Source organism: Psammomys obesus, unplaced genomic scaffold (genome assembly GCF_907164565.1).
Source record: "Psammomys obesus unplaced genomic scaffold, mPsaObe1.curated_primary_1811, whole genome shotgun sequence".
Taxonomy (NCBI): Eukaryota; Metazoa; Chordata; class Mammalia; order Rodentia; family Muridae; genus Psammomys; species Psammomys obesus.
In genome coordinates this window covers 43,850,657-43,863,662 of record NW_026592118.1, presented here as the reverse complement: position 1 = coordinate 43,863,662, position 13,006 = coordinate 43,850,657, and positions in this window count along the sequence as shown.

Below are 13,006 nucleotides of genomic sequence, written 5' to 3'. Positions count from 1 at the left end.
ATGATGACAAATAAGCATCTTAATATTTGTTCACAGAAGTCAGCTGATTCCAAAATGCATCACGGTAACAAGCTGATGAGGTGAGAAACATAAAAAAGGAATCTGTTTGTGATCTTTGTCTGATCTTCAAACTTCCCTAATTTTGTCCACTTGTGCTTCTGTGATGTCCTTGATAGGTATGTTAATTTATAGTTTTTGAAAGCTTTAAATGCAAGTTAACATTACTGTATTTCAGTTTCAGTGATTTTGTTTTTATTAATTACTTTTAACATAATAATAATCATTACAAAACAGGTTCTGGGTCTATGTTTCTTTTCGTTATAATATCGCTGACTATAGTAATTTTGGAGACACAGAAAATCATAACAAATCAGCAATAATACTGAAGTACTACTAATGTCCTAAGTATTAATTTCTCTCTGCAATCACAATGTTCTATCATTCTATGAACTAAATCCTCTGGTCCCTAAGCCAATGTAATTTGCTTATACTTTAAAGTATTTTTCTAGTATGTTTTTTTTTAATCTAGTTGATTTAAGTATTTAAACAGTTCATCACTACTAGGGAAATCTATTTATTTATTTATTTATTTATTTATTTATTTATTTATTTATTTATTTATTTACTTTGGGTCAAGGATCTACACTGAAAATATGACCTACATAGACAATTGGCCATTGACTCATATAACTTACAATAATGAACTGAATTTATTTTTGTTTGATGAAGGATGTTTCACTGAGTCAAGGAACTTTTAGAAAGGAGGAAAGTACTAGTTACTAATGTTTTGAAATACTTTAGAAACCAGAATGACCAGGTCATCACAGATTATACTTAAAGTAATATTACATAGCAAAGAAGCTACTGATTCTTACAAGGAGAGTGTCTGTTTCCTATGAAACAGTTTACAAAGTATTATTTTTTAGGTGAGCCAGAGACTCTATTCTGATGTCAGCCCTTTTTGGAGCAAACACAGGAGCCCTTTTCAAACATTCCAGGAGTTCTTTCTTTTAAAATTCAAATATGAAAACAACTCATTAGCCTAAGAGCAAAGTTTTCAAATAGTTTGTCTCAACTGCTCTTACTAGGCATTTTCGTTTGAGAGATAAGTCGAGTCCTTTTAGTGTTCTACAGTTCAGTTTCACTTGCCACTGACTGCTAAGATCAATAACTTTATATGCATCTTCCAGACTTGATCTTTAGAAAGGCATGCATTAGTTTAGCACAGTTCCGTGCAAAAATAAGCCATAGCTTCAGTTATTTGGAACTTAGCTAAAAAATTGTATGAGAAGAAAACCTTAGGTCGGGTTTTCCATTAATATAATGATAAGCATAAAACCCGCTGCACACAACCATAAGAACATTTGAACAAAAGTGTTACAGAAAATATCTAAATCCCATAAATGATCTTGAGGTTGAGGAAGTTTATGGAGATGAGTGGGTCTTCTCCTGACTGTGTCCCATCCACTTCTGCCAATATTCTTTGTTGCCTACGTGTGAAGTATAGAGCTACAGAAATGTAAGCCAAAATTATGCCCTCTATTTTCCTTTGATAATTTATTTACGTTTTCCTATAATTTAAATATATTTTAGTCTCTTTTCATGGGGAAGCAGGGCCTCTTTATTTCTCCCTGGCTGGTCTAGAACTTGCCATGAACACAGATTGGCCTACAGTTCAGAGGGATCTACTTACTTCTGTCTTTGCACCTCTATGTCTGGTGTGCATAGTTTATTCTTATTAATACTTAGTCCATACAGGAAATAAACAAAGAAATTACAACTTTCAGATTGCCCAAACATAAGCAAACAGGGTGTAAGGAGGAGGACCCTGAAGTGATTACTTCCCCTTGATTTCGGTATTAAATAAGACAACTCAAAGCCAGCACATGTTGACTGCTGTTAAGGGTTATGAAAAGGTCAGTCAATTGTCCTGCCAATTATATCTAATATGCTTCTTCATTGCTGGTTTGTATATATCTGTGATTGTAATCAAGCTTTATTTTTCATTAGTAACAAATCCATAAGACTGATATCTTTCAGAGATAATATATTCAAAATGCTTTAAATTACAAAAAAAAAAAAAACAACTTATAAAATGTAGAGCATATAACTCACAGGTTTTCATTTTGTTTTGTTTTGTGCTTCCTGAAAGAGAATCACTGGCTCCCAAGTGAACAAATTTTCTTGTTCAAGAAGGAAAATAAGCAGATATTTTGGAAGAGTTTTATGAAAAGGTGATTTCCACAAAATCTCCACAAATATGAGCCTTCTGACACCCTGTCATGTAAGCAGATGAGCCTTACAAGTTCCCATCACTCCTAAGGTTTCCTGGCCAAAGGTTGACAGACAATAGAGTCTGCTCTTCGGCATTGGACCTACTGATGAGGTACACACTCCTGAATTGGAATTTCCACTGGCACTTTTATAAGCAAGTCTAAAGAAACTTACACAATCATACAAACACAATTAAATAACTCAAACACAGAAAAAAAGATTAATTGAGAATAAAACGAGTTGGAAAGAAATGAAAGATGACAGGCAGCGAGGGAGTTGAGTATCATCAAAAAATTATATATTTGTTGGGCAATCAGATTAAAAAACTCATTGTTATGTGTAATCAATATATAATAGTAAAATATTAAAATAAAGATTATTGTGTTCTTTTATGTGATATAATATGTTCTCAACTATATGTGAATAAAAACAAAAAAGTCCTAAATGACAAATATTTTGGAGGCATTGCAGCAATAAACCCCCCAAGATGAATAATCCTCAGTGCTCACATCCACTTGCTGGAACCGTAAGGACAGGAATCAAGAATTCAATCAGAAAGTACTCTGAGTTTAAATCCATGTCAAATGTGAATAACCAATTCCAGAAATAATCAATAATCTTTGAATTAGAAAATGTACTTCTTAAAAACAATGATTTTTGACTCTCAAGAACTTCTACATTTTCGCATGATATAAAAGGCAGAGTTGAAAGTTGAACCAAATTCTCTCTCTCCTCAAAACATATTGTCTAAAATTTCACTTTGATTAAAATATTCAATAATTAATTAAATAACTAATATATTACCTTAGGACAGTTAGTAAGAAATCTTGAAAGGGGAAACTTAATTTTTAGAAAATCTATTTTATTACTACATTGCCCATGTTCATGGTTTGTCTTAACATTTAACTCTGACTCTAAAATAAAGCTGAACCAGTAGGCATCTTTTAGGAATGGTAAATTTGAAAGAAAATGATAATAGTTGTTTATTTTCCTACTCTCTACTGGTACATAGATGGAAGACCTCCTGAATATGCATTAAATAGCACTGTACTCATTTTCATAGTGAAATTCTTAGAAAGAATAATGAGCAACAACTCCAATCCAGAGCACAAACCTTCATCCTTTGGAACCAAAGGAAAGACTCATTGGGTCATAACCCCAAGAAAAAAAATTTTAGAACTTAAAAATTACAAGTGGGGTTCAAGGTCCTATCTTTAGTTGACTCAAGAAAGTAAGTCTATCAATACCATACATCATAATTCACTGTTAGACACTCCCCATGCTTCCAAAATGCTTAAATTTACATAAATTTGCTTGCAGTTTTGTAAAGTGATCAGGTACACTCTGCAGTTAGTAACATCATGGCTGTTGGGTCTATCATCATTTATTGCGTCGTGAATACCAATGTGCATTCCATCTAGGTCCTACCATATGTCCCATGCCATCTACAGATATGTTAACTGCCATTTTAGATCTTCCGAATTTGACCTCCTAGAAAACATTTTTCTCCTCACCTTCATAACTGATGCTATTTTCCAGTCTATTTACACATCTCTATCTTTGATGTCACAGTAAAATATAATCCTTTTGAGTATTTCCACCTGTATATCAGTATTCTAATGTTAATGAGATTCAACATTTCCTTCCTGAAGCAGCCACAAGAGGATAGGAAATATCATGACTGAGAAATACCAGCCCTTCATCATTTTCACCCATGTCCACCCATGTACCAACCATCCACAATCTAGAGAAGGAGATTTTGTGTTCATTTCAAAAAGAAATGCAAAGAAAAGTGAAAGAAGTTAATTTGTTAAGTTTTTCAATAAGTACTCTTTCTCTTGGAATTTTTTTGTGCATCACAAAGACATGGCTACCAAGCATTTGACACGTAGTCAGGAAATACTCAAGTTCTCTTTCATATAATCCATCTCTAGTGAGCCTCATCCCCAGATCCTAGTCAGAGTAACTCCATTTTACAGCAAACCACTGTTCATTCATTCTGCATACTGGACTGCAGCAGAGCAATTCATTCTTCCTACGGGTGTACAGTGTTTGCTGAGACCAGCATAATTCCCTAAGGGCAAGATTAGTTCACATTAAGATGTACTTTTCTTGGAGTTTTGTTTTCTTTGCAACTGGTTGTGTGTGAACTTAGTGGTGCCATTACTGCTTTAACTCATAGGTCTCATTCTGAAGTTAGATCTGAATCAATTTGCTATAGTCTCTGAGACATTTAAAATAAGAGTTTGGAGGTAGATGATGAATGATGTTATGTAAGTCTGGCTGCATAGTCATCTTCTCATTTATAAGCAGTCCCTCATAAACCCATATTACTCTCCAAGATGAAGTTTATGATACTTCTACTGCTATACACTCAGACATCTTCTAATATTTCAGTAGTTAAATTGTTGTGATTACACTTAAAATTCATTTTCCAAGCTACTACAGTTAGAATGTGTGTTGTAAAATAAGTATGGATTAGTGAGAAATTTTCCAAAATTTATGTTTAAAATCACAGTATTAGCATGTATAGCTATCATTCTCCCAATAAGCTCTTGTCTTAAGAAAAAAATATTGTAAAACATATTGGGAGGAATTCATAAGTAGATAGAGCTAAAATTAATATTTTACAAAAGATGTTTCCCCTGGTTGTTTTCATAATGTATTTCAAGTAGTTAATAAATAAAACTCAGACAGTTGCATACATTAAGAAATTTTTAATTCTAATTCAAGAATAATATTTTAGAAAAGACCCTAATTTAAATATGTAATATTGGAATTCTAAAGCATGACAATTACATGTAAAATAAAGGCTCCTGAAATATGTCACAGTGTACTGATGGAAGATTAGCTTATAGATGCATGCCATTCACAACTTCCAGATACAAAAAGAGAAAGCAAAATTTTGAAACAAAAATATTTCAGTCAAAAATGTTATTTAAAGGATCTTTTAAAAGTGACACAAAAGATAGAAAAAAGGCCCACCTTTCATTATAGGAGCATAATAACTATGCTTTAAGAAACTAATTAGTGCTTCATATAATATAGTATTAGGAGCAATATTTATTCCTAAGCAGAAAGACTGACTTGTTTTTGTATGTGAACAAAGACCCAGGTCTGGAAATCTAGCCCTAGGAGTTGAGTTTTGAGATAGCCTGCTTTATCTTTCCACCAGCACTAAGTTAAAAGGGCACAGCACAAATCTTGGCAGCTTCAAATGCTCTGTCTAGTGTTCCTGAGGTGCCATCTGGCACAGGAATCTTGACTGCAGCCTGCGCTTAATGACCATTCTGCTGACAGCTATTACGGATGCATTCTCGCTACTGTTACACAAGCTTTGAGCAATTCCAGCCAGAAGGATGACAGTCACAAATCTCAGCAGAGCTTCAGGTTGTTTTCAATTCCAAAAGCCCTTTAAGAAGGTGATATTTAGCAAGAGTAAGCAGACTGGTTAACAAAGGTGGGACACGTCCTCATACATAATGAAACAGACAACAAAAAGAACAGACAAGGCAGAGAGGACAGTCTTATTGCACAGAGCCCTGTTCCAGAACTGTTTTGCTAGAAGCAAACCCAATTCATTTGCTCACAATCCAAACCCAGAAGCTAGCACTGCTTTGAACTTCAAACAAAATGAAGACAAATACCACAGGCTATAACATTTGGATGTACACACACACACACACACATACACACACACACAAAGTAAGACTTCAGTTGGCAAAAGGTATATATAAAAACAAAAGAAAGCTGAAATAAGAGCGAGAAATTTTTATCACAGTTGTATAATATGAGGTTGAACGCCAGAGTCATTATGCTTCTCACTTTTATTAAAATAACCAAAATGCCTGCTATGCTACTACATTCACTCCAAGTTCCTCAGAGAACTTGAAGATTACCCATTTCTACATAACTTGGAATTCTTATTAGGAAAACATGATCTGATCCCTACACAAATGGAGTACTTCACATGGTGAGCACTTCACTTTTTTTTTTCGTATTTAAAATAAGCATTTTCCACAAAATATAACTTGATTATGCTTTCTTCTCCCTTTACTCTCCACAGTTTTTTCCCATTTCTCATCCTATAGAAGGCCTCCCTCTGCCTCCCATTAGACAAAAAGGCAAGCTTCTAAGGAATAATAACATGGTATTTTATTAAAATAAAACTTTATAATAATAAAATAATATGAAACAAAACTTATCACACCAGAATCAGACAAAACAGAGAAACAAAAGGAAAAGAGTCCATGACAAGGCACAAGAAACAGGGAGCCACCCATTGACACACTCAGGAATCCCGTAAAAGCACTAAACTGGAAGCAATAATTCGTGCACAAAGAACCTGATACAGACCCATGTAGGCCCTATGCACGCTGCCACCTTCTCTGTGAGTTCACAGGAGCTTTGATGAAGTTGATTTAAATACCTTTGTTTTCTTGGTGCCTTCGAAAACCTGTGGTTCTTATATTTTTTCTGCTTCATCTTCTGCAGTGTACCTTGAGTCCCAAAGGAGGAAATTTCCTGTGTTCATGTGAGAAAAAATAAAACGTCTCCTTTTGTATTTTATTTGGACTTGGCTTAGCTATTTTACTTTGGCTTAGCTATTTTGTACTTTATTTGGACTTAGCTATTCTTGTGCTTTGTGCTCTAGGTCTCATCTGAAAGTTTAAAAAAAAAAAAAACTTTTCCAAAAGATAAATTGATGATATACAGACTGTCAGATAGAGACTGATAGAGCACTACCCATGATAACCATTTTGAAAAGCAGAGACATCCAGAAGGTTGTGGTAGGAATTGTCAGATGGAGAGCAAAAAGGAAAAACAATGTTCTTGGTATACCACCCAAAATGCTCAATGAATTTATATCCATCATCAAGTCTGAGAAAGAAAAACAATTATTTAAAAAATCAGGACAAGGTATTCTTAAACTTTCTTAGGAGGTACAAATTACAAACTATAAAATATCAGCCATTTCACTCTATAGTTTGTGCGAGAGAGCACAGTATCCCACTGCATGATAACCATTTTTTGTAAATCCACTTAGAAGTTTAGACAGTTTCCAGTTTGGGAGTATGTGTGTTTGAGATGCATATTATGAAACTCCCAAATAATCAATAAAAATATTATGTTGTAAAAATTAATTAATTTAATAGCCTTGGTCTCTCTCTCTATTTTTTTATATATGATCTTGTGTTTGTTTGTGTGTGTGTGTGTGGTTTAGCCTAAGTGAGGTGTTATGTTCAGCCACCAACCACCTTGTTTGTTGAGACAAGGACTCTTACTTGGCCTACTACCCACTGAACAGGCCAGGCTAGCTGGCCAGCCAACCCCGAAATCCATGTCTCCCCAGCTCCAGGTGACAAGTGTACACCATCATGCAGAGCACTGTCCTGCCTATACAACAAGTATTTCAGCAACCATGCTGTCTACTTGATCCTAAGATCAGTCCTGCAGAAGGCATAAGAGGAAATATAACTTTATTCTTATGCAAGTGAATATCCAGTTCTTACAACACAATTTGTTGAAAATATTCATTCTGGTTGGAAATATCTTTTCATCCTTGACTAAGAGTAACTCAACACAGAAGCAGTAAGCAATTCATGGACTTTCTTTACTAGTCAAGTGATTTATATGCGCATTCTTGACAGTATCAGAATGTCTTGGTGAGAGTGGAAATGTAGGAAGTTTTAAATAAACTAATCTGGACCTTTGCATTTTTGTTAATTTAAAAATTAACATATCAATTTCTGTTAAAAATCGAACTGGAATTTGTGATGTCATATTTCCATTAACGTGACAAGTATTTGCATGTTAATAATGTTGTGTTGTCTTGCCAACTAATATAACTATGACTCTGAAGTAGAAGAGTTATAATTTGTGGAATAGCTTTGGGCCAAACCTCAGTAAGTTTCTATTATTGTTTTATTATTGTTATTGTTGAGTTAATGATATCTCAGACTCAATATCCCTTTAAAAAATTTCTTTTAATTTTTATGGACCTTTGATCAATTTCAAAAATCTTTACAATACAATTTTGAACAATTTTATTCAATTTACCAATTTTGTTTAAAATATTTAGAAAGGATATACTAAGCTCCTGACTCCACCAATCTAATATTTTTCTGGAGAAATATTATTTCCAGGCAATATATTGTGTGTATTTTTATCTAAGTAATCTTTCTGAAAACCCCAGTTTAGAGCTAGGACTGTGTCAAAGAGGTAGAACAAATTCTTGACATGAACGTAGCAGTTCATCTCAGTTGCATTCAAAGACACAAATTCTACAACTATGTGATCTAGGTCTGCGCAGTGAGATCATTTTGTGTGTGACATTTTGGTATCAGTTTGTACAGTCGTAAGAGAAACGTAATCAAAAGAGAAAATATTCAAGAGGTCATATTGCAGTCAGGGCCAAGGGGTCATTTTTCACCTTGAGAGTATACTTGCTAATCAACCGACTAAGAAGCTCAAGTTCTGCTTTGCACAGGTTTCTCTAAAGGAATAGACCCGAAATAAGGGAAATTTTCAGACTGGTTCAAAGGCAATGGTCCAGGTAGTCCAATAATGGCCGTCTAACGACAGTTAATTCCAGATGCAGTCAGGCTGATAACTTAGATTAGGCACCATACATGGGTAGTGAGGACTCAGTACGGCTTCTCACTCAATTGTTGGATTCTTTTGAACATGGATAAGGTCTACTGAGGGGAAGTCACTAATCATTGATAAGTGGCTGAAACATAGCAGTTCAGAAGAAAATGCCGTTTTACTGTGTGAGTAACCACAACAATTATAGACCTCTACTTTGAACATTTTAATATTTTCCCTGTATCAGTTACCTAAATGACTGGCAAGTTATTTAGTGAAAACAATAATGTAACAAGAAACTACGTATTCTATTTTATTTTATTTTAAAGACAGGGTCTTATTGTGTAGCTTTGATTTGCCTGGAACTTACTTTGCAGGCCAGGATAGCCTCAAACTAACAGAGATCCAACTGTGTTTGTCTCCTGAGTGCTGAGAATAAAGGCATGTACAACCAAGCCTTTATTTTTCAGTTAATTTGGTTACTGATTTTCTCTATCTGTATTCTTTGTTTTCAGGCTGTAAGTTGCTTTTTTCCAAAATCTGCTTTAAAAAGATACTTTTAAATTACTGGTTAATTTGTCCTAAATTTGCCAATTTAGCTGCCTACAATTTGTAAGAAAGGCATTTATATGATCTATGAGAAGTCAACTCACTGGTGTACGTTTAGTCACTTAGAAAGTTTTCTCTGCCCTCAAATTTTAGTTGAAATAATTGCAATTACTGAATGAAAGTTATTTTGGTTATTGAGAATTGTTTCTCTTCTAAGACTTAATTATTTCTATTTCATTTGTATTAGTTTTCTCTGCATATATTTCTATGCACCTCAAGTGCATAGACAGTGTTTGTGGAGACCATCAGGAGACATCTGATCCCTTGGAACTGGAATTTCAGACAGCTGAATAGTTGTTAAATACTGTGGGTGCAGTGACTAGAACCCAGGTCTTCTGCAAAAGCAGTCAGTGCCCTTAACCACTGACTCTCTGTCACTGAGAACCACTGAAACATATATGAAGGATATATACTCAGCATCTACTTTGATGAAAAGGAAGTTCTGTGTTTTCAAAAGCTTTAATATCAATAGCAGCTGTTGTCATCATCATCATCTGGCATCCTCGACCCTAAACAAGTCCAGGGATAGATTAAAGCTGTTTGAAGTGGCTGATGAAATGAAATACCCTCATGACTCCAAATGCCAGAGAAACAGGTACTTAAAAATAAATTAGTAGGAAAAACATGATTTTTTTTTTCTCTGAGTCTGTTATGAAGACACATATTATTATGTTCACTTGCAAGTCTTTCTCACCTCTTCAAAGTGATAGTTGATGCCCATACACACCAGACAAGTTAGACTGGGTTTGTGAATTTGTGTCATTGCTGATCTCTCTGAAATACATGGCACCAGATGTCAGTTTGGGATCCATCAAGAAAAGTATCTAAAGCAGTTTCTGCCTCTCACCAATGGAATATTCGCATTTCTGCAGTTGTATTTATTTCTTTAATTTCTTCTCCTTGGTGACTTAAAATTCTGACATTTTGGCTGATTCAACTTGAAATGTCATTTTCTAGTATCTGTAAAGTGATTGTTACAGGCGCTGAGCCAGATATGAATTTGCTGGGCGTAACAGTTACATCCTGCCTGTCCCTTTATATACAGTTCATTTTATTTTCTCGCAGAGATTCTGACTGGAACAGATGTGCCCAGACCTAGTCTAAAAATAAACATTATTTTGCCCTCCACTTCTGTGTGCCTCTGCAATGTGGAGAGGAACATCTGAAATTTGGAATGACCCACTCTGGGAAGTTCAAATAAGTGTCAGCTTATTGAGGAAGGGGCCAAATCCATTTAAATAGCCAACTCTTCCTTCCATCATTCAGCACCGAGCATAGCAGAAGGATACACATTTCTGCTCTCATATTTCACATTTCTGCTTTTGAAAGCTCTATCTAAAGGTTGTGTATTTCACACTACAGCTCATTTTCACACCTTCAACAACAGAAAAGCATATTCAAAAATTCAAATCAGATGCTGGTCAGTGTGAACCTAAACAGATTCCTTGGTGAGAATTCCTTGTCTTTGTCCCAGTAGTCTTTTTATACACACAAAAAGTAGAGCTTTGCCTTCTGTTATACTGGTATCAGTAACAACTATCAACACACAATGGTGCTCATACTCCACAGCATCTGACAGATGCTTTTGGGAGGACAATAAAATGGACATTTAATCAAGCACATGATCATGTGAGTGGCATTCCTTCAGCGAATGTTTCTCTAGTGCAGAACCTCTGGAGCACGTTCACTTGCTGCTTTTCAATGTAGGCTTCAAAGAGTCGCTTATACACAACTCCGGTTGTCTGTTTTTAGGGCTTGTGCTCAGGAGATTGATAAACTATTTTGGTAAATTACCGTTATGAATGGTTTTCTAATGGTCAGGCCTGAAAACATACACAATGTACAGAATGAGCAGGTTGTATTTGTGTGTGTGACTTAACATATATTTGTATATATATGTGGGGGGGTAATATATACATGTATATATACATGTATATATACATGTATATATACACGAGAAGAGAGGCTATTACTTTGAGAAAGACCAAGGAGGGATATAGAGGGAGAATATAGAGGAAGGAAAGTGATTCACGAGATGATGTAATTATAGTACAATCCAAAAACAAAAAACATAAATCAAAAAGTTTTCTGCAGCTGATGTGTATTTCTCTACCTTATTCAATTTTTTCCTTAAAAATGTATCTGCTTTATATCTTATTAAAAGTATTGTACAAATGCAACAACAATTTTGTTAGGAATTTATAAACATACATAGCATCATTCTCTGATGGCATCATTTTAATAGAAGAGTCACCAAATAGTACATGCCAGGAAGATGAGAAAGCATGAAACCCAGAACTGATAATATTATACCCAACCTAAAGTACTTCAGAACAGTAAAATGATACCAGTATATTTTCCAGAATTGAATTTGTGTTTAATGACACAGGAATGAGAGTTTCTTGGTTGTCTGATTTGAAATGCATAGCTATGAGTAGTGTTAAAATTAAAGTTTTAAATAGCGCTGTTATCAATGACAGCTTACAGCTTCAGCACTGATATGGATATATAGTCGATTAAACTATTTATTTTGCCAGTGGGTAGGATCTTAATTCCTGGTGTTTTGATTTTAGTAAGAGAAGCAATCTCATAGCCATTCCTGTGGGTCTTGTAAAGTTCTTCCAAGTGAAAAAGAATCAATCACATGATCAGGGAACAATTTAACTTCTATAGATAGAAGCTGTACTTGAAGTAAAATTTCTTACTTCTCCGCCACACATCAGCTGCTTTGCCTTTTGTTTTAAACACTCTGCTGTCATTTCTAATACACAACATGGTCCTTTTGTTGTTTTAGGGACAGTTCTCACCTTGCTCACAGTTTGCAGAGTAGTAGGTTAAAAATGTTATTCTCTAGATGTATGAGAAGGGAGTCACACAGCATGTCGACATCTATCTGCTTTAAAATGGAGCAGGGGTTTTTGTTCCATTGAAGAAGTGATTAAACCAAATCAAAGATTATCTGTAATTGTTGGAATATCTAAGCATGCATACAAATCCAGTCTCATGGTATTTATGGACTGCTAAGTTCGTTGAACCTTTCATGCCATAGGCCATCCATTCAGTCACTCACTTATAGTGGAGGCAGGTAAAATTTATGTGTTTTTAATGAAAAAATAAGTGACTTTTTAATAAATGCAACTTTTACTTCTTGGTGCAGACTGGGATATCACATGTATGTCATACCTTTTAGCATAATATATAACTCATAGGAGACTATTGTAGACAAAGTATCTCTTAGGATTCAAATGTCTCCAAATCTAATCCACGATAACCAGCAGGCGTATGCAAATAAATGTGTAAGAATCATTTAACAGGGCTATTTGTGTTATAGACAGAAATAAGACAGAGTTTTAGTTAATAGTACTGTACAGAATTTAGGCTGTCTCTGCTGGAACTCGAGCATGCATTGCCTATGACTTGGGAAATGACAATGCTTGAGATCTTCCATCTATTTATCTGCAAATGTACTAGCAAGCGTTACATTCTCTAGCTTCCAAGGGTTACATAGGCATCAGAGGACAGCACTGTTTTTAAG